The sequence below is a fragment of the Acinonyx jubatus genome, chromosome C1 (genome assembly GCF_027475565.1).
Source record: "Acinonyx jubatus isolate Ajub_Pintada_27869175 chromosome C1, VMU_Ajub_asm_v1.0, whole genome shotgun sequence".
NCBI classification, from domain to species: Eukaryota; Metazoa; Chordata; class Mammalia; order Carnivora; family Felidae; genus Acinonyx; species Acinonyx jubatus.
Window position 1 is genome coordinate 141,362,754 of NC_069381.1, and position 6,260 is coordinate 141,369,013.

Here is a 6,260-nt window from a genome sequence, read left to right on the forward strand (position 1 = left end):
ATAAATTACAAGTTCAATAAAAAGATGATACAAACAGTCTCATACCCATAAATTTGACACTATAAATAAAATGAGCCAATTCCTCAAAAGATACAAACTACCAAAATTTACTCAAGAAGAAACAAATAACCTAAATAATTCAATACCTCTTAAATAAATTGATTTTATAGTTAAGAATCTTACACATGCACACACACACACACACACACAAACAACATACTCAGATTCATTGATAAATACTACTAAACATTTAAGGAATAAATAATAAACAAAATCTCTTCTAGAAAATATAAAAGGAGAGAATATTTTCTAACTTAGTTTGTGAGACCAGCACTATCCTAATAGTAAAATCATAAAAAAGTATGGCAAAAAAAAGAAAACTACATACCTTCATGGACAGAGACACAAAAATTCTAAAAAAAAAAAAAACAAACAACAAAAAAAACAGAACAAAACATAACTTAGCAAATCAAATCCAACAATGTATACAAAGAATAATATATTATGACCAACTTGGTTTTATTCCAGAAAAGCAAAGCTTACCTATTACAAAATCAATCAATATAATGCATGATATTAACAGACCAAATAGAAAAAAGATCATTGTGGGGAGCCTGGATGACTCAGTCAGTTAAGCATCCAACTTCAACTCAGGTCATGATCTTGAGGCTCACGAGTTCAAGCCCTGCATTGGGCTCTGTGCTGACAGCTCAGAGGATTCTGTGTCTCCCTCTATCTCTGCTCCTCCCCTGCTTGTATTCTGTCTCTCTCTCAAAAATAAATAAAACATTAAAAAAATTTAATAAAAAGTAGAAAAAAGAAAAAGATCATTTTAATATATGTAGAAAAAAGCATTCAATAAAATTAAATATCCATTTATGATACAAACTTTCAGCAAACTAGGAGTAAAAGGCAACTTATCCTAATAAAGGGCATATCCAAAAGCCTACACATAACACCATACTTATTAGTGAAAGACTGAATACTATCTCTCTAAGATCTGTAGCAAGGCATGGATGCCATTTTTCACTACTCCAATTTAATATTATACTACAAAATTTATCCAATGTAATAAGGCAAAGAAAAAATTAAAAGCATATAGGTCAGAAATGAAGAAATAACTATTTTCAGATAACACAATTGTTTGTTTGGAAAATCTCAAAAAGCTCCTACAACTAATAAATCAGCTTATCCAGGTTGCAGTATACAAAGTCAACACCAAAAAATTAATTATATTTCTATAAATTAGCAGTAAGCAATTATAATATGCAATTTTTTTGTGGGTTTGTTTATTCATTTTAAGTTTTATTCTTTTTTATAAGTTTTTTTAATTTTTTAAAATATAATTTATTGTCGAATTGGTGAACATATAGTGTGTAAAGTGTGCTCTTAGTTTTTGGGGTAGATTCCCATGGCTCATCACTTACATATAATATGCAATTGTTAAAACAGTACTGTTTATGATTGCATCAACACATTTAACATTGGGAAATAAATCCGAAGGAAAAAAAGTAATATATAAGGTGAAAAATATGAAAGGTTGACAAAAGAAATAATAATAAATAAATTGAAAGATACACAATGTCCATGGATTAGAAGACTCAATAGTTTTAGGCTCCAAAAAGCTTACTGAAACCTCTGTGTGTTTTGGTGAGGCTTATCCACTAGTGAGGTTCACTTCAGGATGACAGGGCAGTGCTTCTGTGTTTTGTTGGAAGACCCACATGCCAATATTTGTTGAGCTTACCTCGGGCTCTTCAATTTCTCTTGGGAAGAACCATTCAGTTTATTGACTTAGGATGTGCTGATAAATGCCTGGCTGTAAACATTCTATTCAAATGAGCTGGGAAATAAGACTAGGGTAGGGGGAGTGTTTCACTATTTAATGGGTAAAATTTCGCTTAACATCTTCTTTGTATTGCAATGCCTCACACCCACTTTCAATTGACCCGTTTCTCTGAATCTAGAGCTTCTATAGTTCAATTTATTGTAGGACAAGGCTTCTGGTTTCCTCACAAGGAGTTGGCAGGGAAGCAGAAGAGACTTTGGTTTTAACTCCATCTTATGCTCACTTTAAATTAGCCACTGTACTTTCCATCCCATCTTTCATCTCTGGAAATAAATGCTGCTTCTATCCTGAGCCTTTTATGGTTTTTACTTGGTAAATTAGTGTGCTCTGTTATAGACATCCTCTGTGCTGGTATTGGGTCTTAAATTCCTTTTACTCTTTTATGTCAATAACCATACTTTCGTCCACTTTCAACAATATATCTTGCAAATATTTATGGATATCATTCATTGACTGTGGCTCTCTTTTCTATTTTAGTGCAGTTGTATAAGGCAGTAAAAATAAATGAACATTTTAATTCAAGCCATTTAATTTTATGTCTGAGGTTGATAAGGCTTTCATATGAGTATTACTCATTCTCTTTTTCTCTTGTGAATTGTCAGTTAATAGTCTTTCTCCATTTTTCTATTGGGTTGTATGTGTATGTGTGTGTGTTTGTGTTTTATTGTTTGTAGGCAATCTTTACTTCCTGGGAGATGGAAATAACTGGAACAAGAGAGAAAATTTGGTTGTAAGACACACAAATGTGACATCCCTTTGAGTAAGAAAAGCAAATTATATTTAGTAAAAATATTTTTGATTATTTAAAAAAGTGATATCAAGATCCTACTACATACTACACACTATGATAAAAAGTGGAAATTGCAAAACTTAATTTTTATTTTCCTCAAAATACAAGATTCATTTTCTGTGCCTCCTCAAATGCACTCAGCCCCATCTGCTACCTACCCTTAGTTGTTTGCCTTTCCCCTAGCCTGATAATCCCTGCATACAATTTTGATTGAGATTGCACAGGCCAATTTGTGGAGAATTTACTTCTTTATAAAACTGTATGTTTTAGCAATGGCCATTTGCCATCTTAACCATTTTAAATGTACAGTTTAGAGGCATTTAATTACATTCACATTGTTGTACAGCCATCACTACCATCCATCTCCAGATCTTTTTCATCATTCCAAACTGAAACTCCATATCCATTAAACAATAATTCCCCATATCCTCCTTCTCCCCGCCCCTGCCTACCACAATTCTGTTTTCTATGAGTTTGATTACTCTAGGTATCTCATTTAATGAAATCATACAGTATTTGTCCTTTTGTGACTGGCCTATTTCACTTAGGATAATGCCTTCAAGGTTTATCCATGTTGTAGCATATCAGAATTTCCTGATTTTTAAGGCTGAATAATATTCATTGTGTGTATATACCACATTTTATTTAACCATTCATCTGTCAATGGACACTTGGGTTGCTTTCTCCTTTTAGTTGTTGTGAATCGTTCTACTATGAAAGTGGGTATACAAGTATCTGTTTAAGACTCTGTTTTCAATTATTTTGGAAGTAGAATTGCTAGATCATATGATAATTCTATTTTTAATTTTTGAGGAACTGCCATGCCATTTTCCACAGCAGCTGAACCATTTTGTATTCCCACTAACAGGGATTCCAATTTCTCCACATCCTTGACAACACTTGTTATTTTCTGTGTTTTCAACAATAAGGATCCTAATAGGTGTGAAGTGGCATCTCACTGTGGTTTTAATTTGCATTTCCCTAATGATTTGCTGTTTTGAGCATCATTTCATGTGCTTGTTATTCATTTGTATATCTCCTTTAGAGAAATGTCTATGGAAGCCTTTTGGCCATATTTAAATTGAGTTGTTTATGTTGTCTTGTTTTTTTGTCAAGTTGTAGGAGTTCTTTATTCTGGATGTTAACCCTTTATCAGATATATGACTTGCAGATATTTCCCCATTTTTCGGGTTTCCTCTAATTCTGTTGACTATGTCTTTTGATGTACAAAGTTTTTAATTTTGATGTAGTCCAATTTATATGTTTTTCTTTTGTTGCTTTCTGCTTTTTGTGTCACATCCAAGATATCACTGCCAAATCTAATGTCACAAAGCTTTTTCCCTATGTTTGCTTCAAGAATGTTACAGCTTCAGGTCTTATGTTTAGGCTTTCGATCCATTTTGAGTTAATTTTTTGGACATGGTATTGGCATAAAGTAAAAGTTCAACTTCATTCTTTTGCAGTGAGGTTATCCAGTTTTTCCAACATCATTTGTTCAAACATTCATTAATTTTTGAAAATTCTTGGACAGTCTATCGTCAAATATTGCTTCTGTCATATACTCCCTAGCCTCTTTTTCTGTTAGAAGTTTTAATATTCGACATACAATATAACTCTTGCTCTTTTCTGATTTTCATTCATTTTTTTTCTCTCTGTGCTTCAATCTAGTATTTTACAGTGGTTTATATTCTAATTCAGGATGATCTTTGCTGTGTCCAATGTAATAAGCCCATCTCTTTTTTTTTTTTTTTAATGTTTGTTTATTTTTGAGAAAGAGAGAGAGAGAGAGAGCAAGTGTGGGGAAAGGGCAGAGGGAGAGGGAGACACAGAATCCGAAGCAGATTCCAGGCTTTGAGCTGTCAGCACAAAGTTGGACACGGGGCTGGAACTCACAGACTGCAAGATCATGACCTGAGCCGAAGTCGGAGGCTTAACTGACTGAGCCACCCACACGCTCCAGCCCATCTATTCTAATTGTAGTTACTATATATTTTTTGAGATTTATGCCTCAAGAGAGTGAATTCTATGGGCTGACTGATAGATCCTGGTTAAGTTCCACCAATTAGGGGTACTGGCACAGAAGAGTAAAGGAAGGGAGGAGAGCAGAGGCAGGATATGCATAGCCCTGGTTTCTTCCCTCCATCCCTAGTCCCTGAAGGGTGTCTGTATTCTTGCAGGATTATGTTCTGCCAGCCAGCTGTCTTAAACAAAACTTCATCTGAGTCCAGTAACTGCTCTTCCCTCACCTCTTTAGGCTTGAAGGAGATGATCTGTCTTGCTAATACCAGTTCTTAGACAATGCACCAACTCTAGTGTTTTCCTTATAATCCTACACTTAGCTTTGTCCTTTCATTCAACACTTTTCAAATCACTCACTTTGGGCAAACTATTTTTTTCCATCTGAGACATTGACTATAGTGGAATTGATATGTAGATGAACTTGGTTTATCAACATTTTATTAACTGATTTCAGGAGTTTTTCATAGTTTTAAAGGCCATTTTCACACAAGTATTCTATAAAGTGTCCCATGTTGCCTTTTACCACTGTTTTTCATGCTGTATTATCTTTAAGTATAAAGACTTCCAATCATATCACCAAGAAACCATTTCACCCACTGCTCTGTTTGGCTGCCCGTGTCTTGTCTCTCTCTCCAGCATTGGTGAGGCAGGTACCTTTCCAAAGGGAAGAGAAACCCATTGTTTATTGCCTTTGTGAATAATGAAAATGTGGGAGAGCTGGTTGGCAAAGCTGTTGCCACTGGCATCTTTGACATGAACTACACTGAAAGAACCAGTGTGTCGCTCTCTGTTGGTGGTCACACCAATTCTTCCTACGTTAACACCTTCAGTCACCATATACAGATTACCAGTGTCAAACTTGATGAAAGTAGTAAACTTCCAAGCCTCCACATCAGTATGAATAGCGTCATTCGCCTTGATGAGGGTATTAGGGTAGTGGATTGTGCAAGCATCAGCGGTCATCGGATGAGGGATTCCTTTTGTTTCCACAAGGATCTTTCTCACTTTGCACAACCTGTACTTGGTTTCCTCAGATGGAATACCATGAATAGTAAAGTGACTCTTGGTGTCACAGGTTAGACACCAAGATGTCTAAATGCCACTGCTTTTGACATCCATAAAACCAGGAGGTAGGTTATATCAGTTTGGACCTTGCTGCCTATCTTAATGAAACACTACAGGCTTATCTTCTTTACTTCATCTTCTGTTAGGGCACACATAAGCCTGCTCCTTAGGAAAATAATGAAAGGGAGACATTATCTCAGCCTATGGAGATTTGTATGTATTTGGATGAGGAACAGACACACCAGTTAATCTAGCATCCGATGCTTTAGAGCTGCTGTATGCTTCATATGTTTCTTGGGACCATGAGCCATGGCTGTTCCAGGCACAAAAAGCTTCTTTTATGGCCTCAGAGCTATGATTCATATGGTATTTCTTGTGATATTAGAAATGAGTTATTACTCATTTTCCTACAATTTTTGTGGCTATTTTTACTTATCTATTTTCTGTTTGACTTTTAGAATCTGCTTGTCAAGTTAAAAATATAATACTGGTGTTTTTATTGGACAAATATAAAATGTATAGATTAGGAATAGGTGA

At 34.9% G+C, this 6,260-nt stretch overlaps 1 pseudogene; it reads right to left on the reverse strand.

Moving 5' to 3' along the window:
- Positions 1–5,247: 5,247 nt before the first annotated feature.
- Positions 5,248–6,034, reverse strand: LOC106976060 (40S ribosomal protein S4-like; annotated as a pseudogene).
- Between the last annotated feature and the right edge of the window lie 226 nt (positions 6,035–6,260).